This window comes from Cnephaeus nilssonii (assembly GCF_951640355.1).
Source record: "Cnephaeus nilssonii genome assembly, chromosome: 12".
NCBI classification, from domain to species: Eukaryota; Metazoa; Chordata; class Mammalia; order Chiroptera; family Vespertilionidae; genus Cnephaeus; species Cnephaeus nilssonii.
Window position 1 is genome coordinate 38515716 of NC_137083.1, and position 13132 is coordinate 38528847.

At 39.6% G+C, this 13132-nt stretch overlaps 1 protein-coding gene across 1 annotated transcript in view; it reads right to left on the reverse strand.

Moving 5' to 3' along the window:
* CCDC146 (coiled-coil domain containing 146) overlaps positions 1-13049 on the reverse strand; it is a gene marked incomplete at its 3' end in the record, with an annotated part of 112368 nt that extends 99319 nt beyond the window's left edge. Inside the window, exon 1 of the mRNA XM_079786412.1 lies at positions 12973-13049. The remainder of the gene's footprint in view (positions 1-12972) is intronic.
* Positions 13050-13132: the final 83 nt, after the last annotated feature.

Here is a 13132-nt window from a genome sequence, read left to right on the forward strand (position 1 = left end):
GCCAGGCTAACACAGCTCTTGCCCCACCCTGCTGATTCTCTGAGACGCTGCCCGGCAGGAACCTCTTTCAGAGGCTAATGCACACAAGCTGCCTTCCAAGGCCCACACTGCGGGCTTTCCTAAAATCTCTCCACGGTCCACAAACCCCAGATAAGCAGTGGCTGGCCTCAGCGTGTCCTGTTCCTCTTGCTAAGCATCCTAAGCCTGGCACTAGTGGCAGCCAGCCTTGGTTCTCAGCATAACCACTCCCAGATGCCTCTAAGCCCAGCATAATCAGCTACCAACCCAAGATCACTTTGTAGCTTGCTCCTACCAGGTGGCCTCAGGCCAGACATGAGCAGTGGCTGAGCTTGGCCTGCGCTAGAGCCCCTCCCAAGAAGCCCAGTCCAACACATCTGGGAGATGGCTTCAAACCATACCAGAGCACGACCCAATTAGGACCACAAATGACACACCCAACTCATCAGGCACCAGAGGCCCCCTAAAGCAAATCCTACTCCATGGGGTCAGCTCCCACATAACAGCTTGCCTACTGTAGTCACAGACAGCCCTCCCAGTCAATTAGCCTGATGTGCCACAGCAATCGATAGCAGAGCACACACAATCCACACAAGGGGACACCCCTGGAGCATCCAGCTCAAGTGAACAGGGAGATTGAGCCACTGGGCCCCACAGGACTTACTACATAATTCCACTCTGACAAGACGGGGAGAAGTAGCAGAGCTAATACATAGAAACAAACACAAGGAGGCAGCCAAAGTGATGAAAGGAAGAAACATGTTCCAAATGAAAAAACAGGATAAAAAAAAAAAAAAAGACTAAACAAAATTAAAGCAAACAATCTACTAGATGCAGTTTAAAACACTGGTTGTAATGACGCTCAATGAACTTAGGGGAAGCATAGATAATATCAGTGAGAACTTCAACAAAGAGATAGAAAAAAACAAAAAAGGAGATAGAAACCACAAAAAAGAACCAGTCAGAAATGAAGAATACAATAACTGAAATGAAGAACACATTAGATAGGCTCAATAGTTGATGAGATGAAGCAGAGGATTGAGTAGATGATTTGGTAGATAAGATCGTGGAACACACTCAACCAAAACAGGAAAAAGAAAAAAAAAAAAAAAAGGAGGATAGTGTAAGGGACCTCTGGGACAACAGCAAGTGTAACAACATAGGGGTAGCAGAAAGAGAAGAGAGCAAGGGATTGAGAACCTATTTGAAGAAATAATAACTGAATACTTCCCTAACTTGGTGAAGGAAATAGTTATACAAGTCCAGGAAGCTCAGAGAGTCCCAAATAAGATGAACCCAAAGAGGCCCACACCAAGACACATCATAACTAAAATGCCAAAGGTTAAGACAAAAATAATTTTACAAACAGCATGAGAAAAGCAGTTATTTACAAGGGAGCTCCCATAAGACTATCAGCTTATTTCTTACCAGAAACTTTGCAGGCCAGAGGGATCGGCACAAAAATATTCAAAGTGATGAAAAGCAAGGACCTATATAACCAAGATTACTCTACCCAGCAAGGCTATCATTTAAAATAAAAGGAGAAAAGTAAAGAGTTTCCCAGACAAGAAAAAGCTAAAGGAGTTCATTACCACAAAACCAGTATCACAAGAAATAATAAAGGCACTTCTTTAAGAAGAAAGGGAAAAATAAAAAAATATGAATAAGAAAATATTGCAAAGAAATTCTCATTGACAAATGCAAACATAATAAAAGCAGTGAGTAAATCAACCAGTACTAACACTATTACAAAGATTAAAAGGCAAAAGTAGGAATATCATGTGTAATTACAATAGTAAATTAAGGGCTACACACACACACAAAAGTAAAAAATAATGACAAAAAACATAAATGTGTGTGTGTGGGGGGGTGAGTAAAAATGGTAGTGATTGTAGAATGTGTTTGAATTTAAGTGACCCTCAACTTAAAATAGACTGCTATAAACATAGCTTGGTATATATGAAGCACAAACTGAAAATCTACAAGAGATATACAAAAAATGAAGAGAAAGAAATCTAAACACAACACTAGGGAAAGTCATCAACATATAAGAGAACAAGAGAATAAAAAGGGAATGGAGAAGAACTACATAAACAAGCAAAAAACAATTAATAAAATGGCAATGACTACATACCTATTAATAATTACTTTAAAATGTAAATGGATTAAATGCTCCCATCAAAAGATAAATGGATAAAGAAGTGGTACATATATGCAAAGGAATATTACTCAGCCATAAAAAAAGAATAGAGTATTAGCATTTGTGACAACATAGTTGGACCAAGAGGATATTGAGCTAAGTGAAGTAGATTGGACAGATAAAGACAAATACCATGTGATTTCACTTATATGTAGAATCTAAAAAACAAATGAACAAATAAGACAGAAACAAACTCACAGATAGATAGAACAAACTGATTGTTGCCAGATAGGAAGGGGGTCAGGGACCTGGATGAAAAAGGTGAAGGGATTAAGAATTATAAATTAGCAGTTACAAAATAGCCACCAGGATATAAAGTACAGAGAAGAGAAGATAGCCAATACTATTTTAATAACTATACGTGGGGTTAAGTGGGTGCAAGACTTAGAGGAGGATCACTTCGTAAGCTACATAAATGTCTAACCACTATGCTGTATACCTAAAGCTAATATAATATTGAATGCCAACTGTAATTGAAAAAATAAATATTTAGGAAAAAAGAAAGTAGGTAGAAACCTTTATTCAAAGACTCAACAAATCAAACCACAACTTCCTTCTGTTTAAAAAAGGAAAAAGAAAAACCCCTCTCTGAAAAAAAAAAAAATCCCCACAAAAAAACCATTCTGGCACAGAAAAAAAAACCCACTATTGTAGTAAGTATGTGCAAATAAATTTGCCTCATGATTGAAGTGTTAAAGTAACCATGTGGTTTGGACTACCTTTATTTTATTTTTTAAATATATTTTTATTGATTTCAGATAGGAAGGGAGAGAGAGATAGTAACATCTATGGATCGGCTGCCTCTTGCACGCCCCCTACTAGGGATCAAGCCCACAACCCAGGCATGTGCCCTTAACCAGAATCGAACCCGGGACCCTTTGGTCCGCAGGCCAATGCTCTATCCGCTGAACCAAACCAGTTAGGGCTGGACTACCTTTAATTAAAAATATATACATACACATTAAAGAAAACAAAACTCTTGCAAGTAAGCTCCATATCTATGCTTTAAAGTAAATGTTCACAGTATTAGGCAATTAAATTATGTAACTGCCCATGATCACGGAGAACTCTAATAACTGTCTTAGATGAAGTAATAAGCTCTTTGTCTGGGATGGAAGGATGCTGAAAGAGTTAGGCCTCTTCTCAACTCATTTCTCTCTCCCTCTGCATCCCTTTGCCTACTCTCACCCCACCCCAAACATAGACCTTCTTGTATTCCCCCGCCCTTTCTTCTCAGAAATCTACACAGCCCAAAGGAGCTCTATATCATTCATTTTTGAGTGGGTATAACATATAGGGTCATGATGGGAAACACTGTCTATGTGAAAGAACTACCATAGAAACAGACATGATTTTTGTCTTTAACATAGCCTCCTGATTAGCATGCAGAAACTCCTGTCTAGTGGTCACTCACCTGTGCACCTGATAATGACATTTACATAGCTCTTCACAACTTAAACAACGCTTTCCCTCACATTATTTCACTCAGTCCTTACAACACCATGTTCCATAAGAATGAATTATGTTGATTGTATAGAGGAAAAAATTGAAGGTCAGAGAATATAAATAACGTGCCCAAGATCTCACTACTATAAATGGCAGTATTTACTCAAACTCCCATCCACTGGCTCCAAATTCCTTACCCTTTTCTATCACACCGAACAGGACTCTTACCAGGGCCTTAGCAAAGCCCTTTCCTCTTGGTCTTCAGTAATGGAAAGCAGAGTCAAGAATACAGGCAGGCTGATGGAATTTAACTTCTGTCTCCGCAAAGATATAAAAACTAGGACCCCTTTAGCAAAGAGCAGGTCAGCGCTGTGTAAACCAGTGAAGGACAAAGTAATTATTGTAGAACAGTAATTAGGCAGTACGTGAGGTGATAAGACTGAGCTGTGCAAAAACAATGGGCTACAGAACTTGTTGCTATAGTTACAAACCAAAGGAAAGCCCTCGCAAAACCACGGCAAGAAACACTGGTTTCATATCTGCAATAATTTATAGTCATTCTGCAAGTCCACGCAGGCTTCAGAAATTCAAAGGAAGCATAAGAGGCCCTATCAGTTCCTTTAATAGTTTCCAAATAATTCAGTAGTGAGCAGAAATTGAGTTCCAAATCCTGTGGGAGGCTTGGAATGCCCAAGCAGCTCTGAAGCTGACAGTCTTCCAGAGGTCTATAAAGGAGAGATTCTACATCTTGTTTGCATGTAATCTAGAATCCTCACATGACAGACCATTCCTTACTGCTGTTACAAAAATGTGCATGTTTTTCAAATTCCACTGTCTTTGCTTGAATCTTTAAAAAATTATACTAGAAAGCACATTTATAAAATTTCCATAATAGGCTATGTATCCTACCTAATTAGGATACTATGTAGACCTGCTCTTTCATACCCTAGTTAGTAAAAACTGTGGGTCTAGATGGGTTTGTTTTCTTAGAAAAGAATTTTCATGAAATATGGGTTATCACTGCTTTAATCTGCAACAGCCCAAGTTCCTTCTTTCCTTCCCTCCCTCTCCTCGTCCTCCTCCTCCTCAGATTACTTCATCTAAGACAGTTATTAGAGGTTTTAACTTAGTCGACTAGGATGACAGCGTGAGATAAAGGAAATAACTATTTTGAAGTTCATCAATTCTGGCTTCAATTTCATTCCTCTCTTTCTTGTGTGACCTTGGGCAAGATATACAACCTCCAAGCGGCTGTTTCCTTAAATACAAGATGATGGAAAAGTTGTGAAGATTAAATGGGACAATGCATGTGAAGTCTCCAGCCAGAGCCCAGCCTGTGGTCCTCAATAAATGCTAGCTCCCTAACAACACTGCCTGGTTCTCTTGCTTTCATGTATAATATGCTTAAAATTCATTATTTTGATAGGGAACAAAGAAGTAGAGGTCAGTTGGGAATCTGGAAAAGGTGACCTGAGTTCTCTTCAGCAGGAATTTGTCCCAGAGCACTCCTTAGGATTTGGTGTGAGAGTCCTGGTAAACTCAATCTTCAAATCCCACTGTGAGATGTATAAATATAGGATAAGAAAGACTCTAGGGCACAGGGTACTAGAGAGGGAGAAAGGAAGAAACACATTACTTTTAAAAGTCCTTAAAATAACATGTGTCAAATCCAAGGATGGGCAGAGCCAGCTTTAGATAATGAAGTAAAGCAGGCAAAGTTCCCTCTCTCATGTCTAGAAATTCATCGTCTTCTCTTCGCATTGCATAAGCATTTCCTGTTCCCAGGCTCCCCCTGGCCCTAGGCAGATCTCCACTTCGGTCTTCCTCCGCCTGGGCAGCTTCCCTTACTCAATTTCTTTCCTTCCTCTAAAGGCAAAGATTCTTACATTAATTATAAGGTTACAAGAATATTTACCAAGCCAAACTACCCATTTTACACTGGAAGATGAAATAATAAATAAAAATAAGTAAAAAAACTTTCTCTGAGTTGGGGAACAAGGAGTATTGGCGAGAAAACAAGTTGACATGAGCCCTGAGGTTACCTGTCCACACAGGACCAGGCTCAGAAAGTGAAATAGTGGGACTGGGATATACAAGAACACCAGCGGGATGATGTGCCTCCTTTCCCAACTGGGACTTGGGAAAGTTGCAAAGTTCCAGAGCCATCATCAACGTTACCCCTTCCTGTGATGAAGAGGAGAGGACTATCGAGGCAGAAAGGGCCCAAGGGAGTTCACAGAGTGGCGTGGGAGAGGTGTCCGGGCTGGTTGGGAGTACTATAGCCCAAGAACCCTTGACATTGTGATGAAAAGACACTGCTTCATAAAGTTTTGTGGACCATACAGCTGGGAACGAGACGGGGATCAGAATTCTCAGATGCGAGCAGGGAGGCCCATGTCTGAGACCAGGTGGGATGTATATTTCAGGAGAGTCAACATGGTTAGATAGCAAACACTGACCAGACAACCCTCCTGAAGCATTAATGCTACCTAATAACCCGGAACTTGGGACTCATGCCCATGAGAAGGCAGGAAAAGGGAAACATGCATTAAGTTTTATTTTTCAAAAAGTAGCTTTATTTATTTATTTTTTTAAAATATATTTTTATTGATTTCAGAGAGGAAGGGAGAGGGAGAGATAGAAATGTTAATGATGAGAGAGAATCATTGATTGGTTGCCTCCAGCAGCCCCCTACTGGGGATCGAGCCTGCAACCTACACATGTGCCCTGACCAGGAATGGAATCCTGACCTCCTGATTCATAGGTCAATGCTCAACCACTGAGCCATGCCGGCCAGGCAGAAAGTAACTTTATTTTTTAAAATTGACATTATTGGGGTGACATCGGTTAGTAAATTATATAGGTTGCAGGGTGAGTGGCTGACAACACGAGTTAAACTTGGCCTCAGCAGGTTCCGATGCCTGCTGAGCTCTCCCTTTGGATTTGTTGCCCGTGAAGCTAATTGGATCCTGCTCTGATGTTGTTAGGAAGATGGCCTCTGGATGTGTTGGTTCTGGGGCTTCATGGGAGGGACTCTGCTGTAGGCCAATGTCAGACACTGTATGTGACTGGCCCTGGACAACCTGTTTAGATCTATAAAGAGATCCAGTTTGTGGCTGCCCCTGTTGGGCCTGGCTCTGCGGTGTTCGGACCAAGCTACACACCAAGGCTGCCTTTTACCAGCACTCAGCCCAGCGTCCCAAGGCACCCGGAGATCCGCCTCCACCTGCCTGCACCTGGAAGCTGCCTGTTAGGCTCAGTCAACGAACGAGCCTCTGGTGGTACTTGAGTTGCACGAGGTAGGTTCTCGGTGAGTCACCAGGAAGAGGGGAGTGGTGTTTACCAGATTAATACAGGTTCAATCTTGGTGCCACTGCTGAGTCTGAGGCCACTCAGCAAGTGTCCCAGGTTGTACCAAGTTTAGTTGCCACCTGCTAGGTACTCACACACCTTGGTGGTGGGTCAGGATCTCAGAGTGAGGCCAGCAGAGTTTATCAGGCCCAAACAGACCAAGACTTGGCAGTGTGAAGGAAAGGCTTTGCACTGGTCAGGCGTGCCAGGGAAAAATAGCCCCCATCATAGAGCCACACAACTCAGTCTCTGCCAGATTCTGCCCAGAGCCTGATCTCAGCAGGCAGACTTCTGGGATTTGGGTGGATGGGCTAGTGGATATTCTGTGAGAGAGGGTGCTGGTCTGGCTTGGGGAAAGGTGCGGGGAGTGGCCCTCGCCTCTGATTCTACACAACTCAGCCTGTCTTGGCTTCTGCCCAAACCTTGACAGGGAGGAGCCACCAGGAATCAGCAGGAGGGAGCTGCCGGGACTCTGTTAAGTGGGGCTAACATAGCTCCAGGGGGAGGTGGCCCAAGTCAGGTTCAAGGGAAAATGGGAGTAATGACCCCTGTCCAAAAGCCACACAGCTAAGTCGCTGACACCCCTGAGTCTGTCTGGACCCTACATCCTGGCACAGGCAGCTAATTCCTCAAAGGGGCACAAGCTCCACAGGGTGGGGTGACAGGGAGTCCAGAGAGTGGGGCTATTTCATTCCTCCAGGCTGATGCCATAAGGAGGGGCGTGCTCCATCCAAGGAGACAGTGTCTGTGGTGTGGGAGAGGGACTCAGCACTGGAGTCTTGGCAGCTGTCCCTTCAGCTCTATCTCCAGAGCCACACACCCCAGTGTCTCTTCATGTGACTCTAGTCCACTTTGCCCTCCCTCCACCAGAGCCCAGGGTGAGTGGCTGGAGATGAAATTTTGTATTTTGGCCCTGTGTCTCTAGCGGACTCCTGTTGGAATTTTGACTGAGCAATGAATTAATATATCAGTGTGGGGTGCTATGCCATCTTAATATTGAGTGTTATTTTCCTTGCATAGGGTATTTCTCCCCACTAACTTAGGTCTTCTTCAATTTCTGTCAGCAATGTTTTATGATTTTCAGAAAATGGGTCTTGTATATATATTTTTCAATTTATCCCTGTGTATTCACATTTTATATGTTATTGTAAATGGTATTGTTTTTAAATTTCAATTTCCAAATACCATTATAAGTCCTTCAAAATAAAGTTGACTTTTTTTATTGACCTTTTATCTTGTAACATTGTGAAACCTTTTTATTAATTCAGTAGCTTGTATAATATTCCTTAGAATTTTCTACTTATATGGTCATGTTGTCTGAAAATAAAAATAAATGTAAAAGTAATTACAAAATGTAAACGGTTTAAATTTACCTGCTGAGACAAATTCTCAAATTGGATTTAAAATATCGAACTTTATTCTGTGTATAGGAGACAAGTTCCAAATATAATGTCACAGATTTGAAATAAAAGAATGAGAATATTACTAGGTAATAATATACATCAAGACAGAACACAATCCTAGAAATAAAGAAGGTCATTATTTAATGACAAAATATGTTATCAGGAAACAATAATAATCATGAATCTATACATACCTAACAACATAGCCTCAAAATATATAGAAAGTAAATGCAATTTTTACTTGAAGGATGTATCAATGCTACTACTGTGACTGGTTGAAACACTATTGCTACCTTGTAGAAATTGAATGAAACATTAGCACTACAAGAACTCTAATCTGAAGGAAGCTTTTAAATCTATTGCAACACTGTGGTTGCAATAAATACTATCTTTTTTTTTTTTAAATCATCACTGGATGATTTTTTATTTTATTGATTTTTTTTTTTAAGAAAGAGAGGAATGGGGGAGAGAGTGAGAGACAGAGAAATATCCATTGGTTGCCTCAACCAAAGATCAAACCTGAAACCTAGGTATGTGCCCTGACTGTGAATCGAACTCACAATCTTTTGGTGTATGGAAGACATTCCAACCAACTGAGCCACTTGGCCAGGGTGCAATCAATACCCTCTCTCTCTCTCTCTCTCTCTCTCTCTCTCTCTCTCTCTCTCACACACACACACATTGCTTTAATGTATAAAGTACTACATCCTTTTACCTCAATAATCTTCCTGAGATATTTATAACCTAGGTAACTTTTCAAGGTATATAAAGTGGGGAAATTTGACTACATTAAATAACAAAGTTTTTCCTGTACATCTCTGCATGGATACAAATAACATGCAAATTTCAAATGGGGACTACCTACCTATTCATTAAATACTTTTTAGTACTGTTAGGTAGTAGTTCAGATTATTGAGTTTATTAAGATTTCATAAAAAGTCATAAGATATATTTATTTTTAAAGTTTATAATTAAGAAAGTTAGCAAATTCCTAGGGCTTCCCTCACTTGAAGCTGAATTCCATACTCCTTCTTTAGGTTACATTTTTCTGAAAATTCTCTCATGCCCTCTGCTGTTCACTTACTGAATATAAATTATTAAATAAAGTAAAATATTCATGGGCATTTACATATTGAGTCACTGTTAGAAAGCAATATATACTAAGAAATTAGTTAATGTTTTAAATTAAAAATGTAGTATGTTTCCTACTGAAAACACACACACACAAAAAATGAAGAAATAATTCATAATCTCACTACTTAAGAGATAACAATTGTTATCAAGTTGTGTATTTTCCTTTGGAATTGTTTCTATGGAATATATTTTTAAATATGATTTTATGTTAAAATACCATCATTATTATTACAAATTTGGGATATTAGACATACAATTTGGTGTTCTACCCCTTTCACTTCGTATTACTGAGAGCAGGAGCTTCTTCTATCCCTGTGGGGATGGGGTGCGTCACCGTCTTGGTGTTCCATACCAATCCATACCAAGAGGGTGATGTGCCCCATCTCTACAGGGACCATATCCTCACCAAGAGGGCAATGCACCCCATTTCCACAGGAATAGAAGCCCCTGCTCTCGGGACCCTCCTAGACCTAGCACTAAATATCTGTTCATTTTGGCTGTTTATTTGTATCCTTTATCATATCCCCTAATCAACTGGTAAATGTAAGTAGAATGTTTCCCTGAGTTCTGTGAGCCATTCTAGCAGATTAATCTAACTTGAGCAGAGGGTCATGGGAATCTCCAATTTGTAGCCAAATCAGACAGAGGTTGTGGGTAACCAAGGGACCTACGATTTGTGATTGGCATCTGAAGTGGGTGCAAGCAGTCTTGTGGGACTGAGCCCTTAACCTGTGCGATTTGATATTATCTCCAGGTAGGCAGTCTCACCGTTGAGTTAATTGTAGGACACCCAGCTGGTGTCACAGAGAATTGCTTGTTATGGGAGAAGCCTTGCACATTTGGTGACCAGAGTGTCAGAAGTGAAGTGTTGTGAGTGTGGTGGTAGTGTGAGGGTAAAGGGGACACACACAGAAGGAAAACTGTAGATTTTCCCTTTACAATTATATTATGGAAAAATTCCCATATCTTTGAATAGTCTTCAAAATATAATTTTAAATTATTGCATAGTATTCCAGATATATACTAATTTCTGTAACACCCTCCTATTTTTTAACATTTAAGTTGCTTCAACTCTTTACTACCATAAATAACCTGGAAAAACAAAATTCCTTGAACATAAGTATTTTTTTTAACATCCCTAAATTTATGCTTACATTAAATTCCAAAAAGCCCAATATCTAGGTCACAGATACGCATATTTTAAGGTGCTTTATGTATATTGCTAAACTGGCCCCTACAAATGTTGTAATAACTTACATTCCCACCAGTAGTATATGTTCATGACCACAGAAACAGCTTTTTAAAAATTGAAGATGTAAAAATATCTTACAAGTAAATTCAAAATAAGGGGGAACATTTATATATGACTCTCCACTTATTTGATGAATATTTTTTTCCCAAAGGTGTCAAGAAGATAAGAACTTTTGTAAAAGGGCCAGACTTTTTAACTGTTTAATCTTAAACTTTCTTAATTTGTTTCCTCATCTCTAATGTGAGGATAATAATACTTGCCCTGATAAACAGTGTTTTGTGAGGTTACCCTGAGATGATACATGTGAACATGCTCTGAAAACCATAATGTCATACAAATGGAAGGTAGTATTTTTATTAGTCATTATTAACATTCGGCCAGATTTGATATATAAATCATTAGATTTTTTAAAGTATCATAGCTTGTTTTTTAAATCCTCACCTGAGGATATGTTTTTCCATTGATTTTTAAAGAGAGGAATGGAGAGAGAGACAGAGACAGAGACAGAGATACAGAGACAGAAACATCAATGTGAGAGAGAAACAATTGGCTGCCTTCCGTATGCTCCCCAACTGGGGATCCAAATCTCAACCTAGTTATGTGCCTTGACTGGGAATCAAACCTGTCACTCTCCAGTGCACAAGATGACATTCCAACCAACTAAGGCACAACAGCCAGGTATCAATAGCTTTTTAATATCTTGCATTAATCTTAGTTATCAATAATTTTCTCCATTTTGAAACTTATGTGATCAGAAAAGTAACTTTTCAATTATCTTTAGTTTTATTGTATTTATGTCAAAATAATAAAATAATCATTTTCCCATATAGGCAATTAAGGGTCAATTGCCAATTCCATTTACTTGGTTTGTCTCAGAAAAGAAATTACCATAGAAACAAAATGATCTATTAGAAATGCCTATTTAATCTAAAAATATATGGCACATGTATAACAAATTTGAATGTATTCTCAACTTGTTTAAACCAACACCTTTTTCGAGTTCTTTTTCAAAGTTTTTCCCATGGGTTTTCTTTAAAAAAGACAGTTTGAAGATCAGTCTGAATAATTATGACCAAATGACACAAAAGCCAAGAATGATTTTCAGTGGGAACTTGGTGAACTTAAAGGCTAATATTATTGTGAGCCTTCACTAAGAGGAAGAATAAGGAGGGAAGAAGGACTAGCATAGAAAGGAGGAAAGAATAACTTAAAATACTAAAACTTAAAAAAGGTAATGGGTAGCAAAGAACCCTGTGACTTGGGCCTGTAAAGACTTTAGCCCACAACATGAGGAATTTAGCCCATCTCTATCACTGTAGCCCCCAGTAATTCTGGTTATTGCACTTGGCCAAGGGCTTCAATTTCTTTAAGGCATCCAGCTTCTGCATTTGCATTATATTAAACATTATTGTTTGCAGTGTGTCTTTGCTGAGAACTTAGAGAATAATTTGTAGGAGAAGGAAGTGGCACTGAAAGGTAAAAATAAACAGAAAAGGAGAAAAAAAATGTCTTTTTCATCTTTGAAATTACCCACGGAATACTAAAAGGTAAAAGAGACCTCACAGAGTCACTCAGTACAAATCCCTCATCATCTTAAGGTTGAAGAAACAGATCCAAGTGACACAGATAAACCAGTGGCAGAGCCAGGAAAACAATCAGTCCCATGTTCTTCCCATTGCACTATGTTGACTCTCTTTTTTTTGTATCTTATTTTAGTCCTAAAACCAAAGATTATTTGCAGATAAGAGATCAATGCTGCTGTCAACACAAGTCCTGAACTCTCAGATTTTTCTTGGTAACTTAAGCGTCAATGCTATCCCTAAAATAAAAATACAGGACAGAAATGGCCTGTCCATTATTGTCATTGGATCCTTACAAAAACCTTTTGAGGCAAGTCAAGGAAGGTATTATTAACCTCATTTTAAAAGCGAGCAATTAAAACACAGAGACGTCCCATGACTGGCCCAAGGTCATTTAGAGTCAGAATGAGGTAGGACTCTAACTCTATTCCAATTTATTCTGCCAAAGAGGAAGTTCCCTCAAAGAGTCCCAATCTGGCTTTTTATCCTCTTGAAGGGGTTCTCCATCCCCAGATACCCGTCCCAGTTTAGTGAAGTTTGGACCTAACCACCCACTGAGGGTACTCCTTGTTTGCATCTCGTTCTCACCTTTAAACTCGCAGTTTCTCACTCCTTCCCTTGGTACTGATCTTTATTTAAGCTCCTGTGTCTCTGTGGGTTCTGGCCTTCAAGTCTCTCTCTAAAGCTCCACCCTCTCCAAAGAAGTCGCGTCCTCGGTATCCAAGGAAACCACTCAGCCTTGCCCACC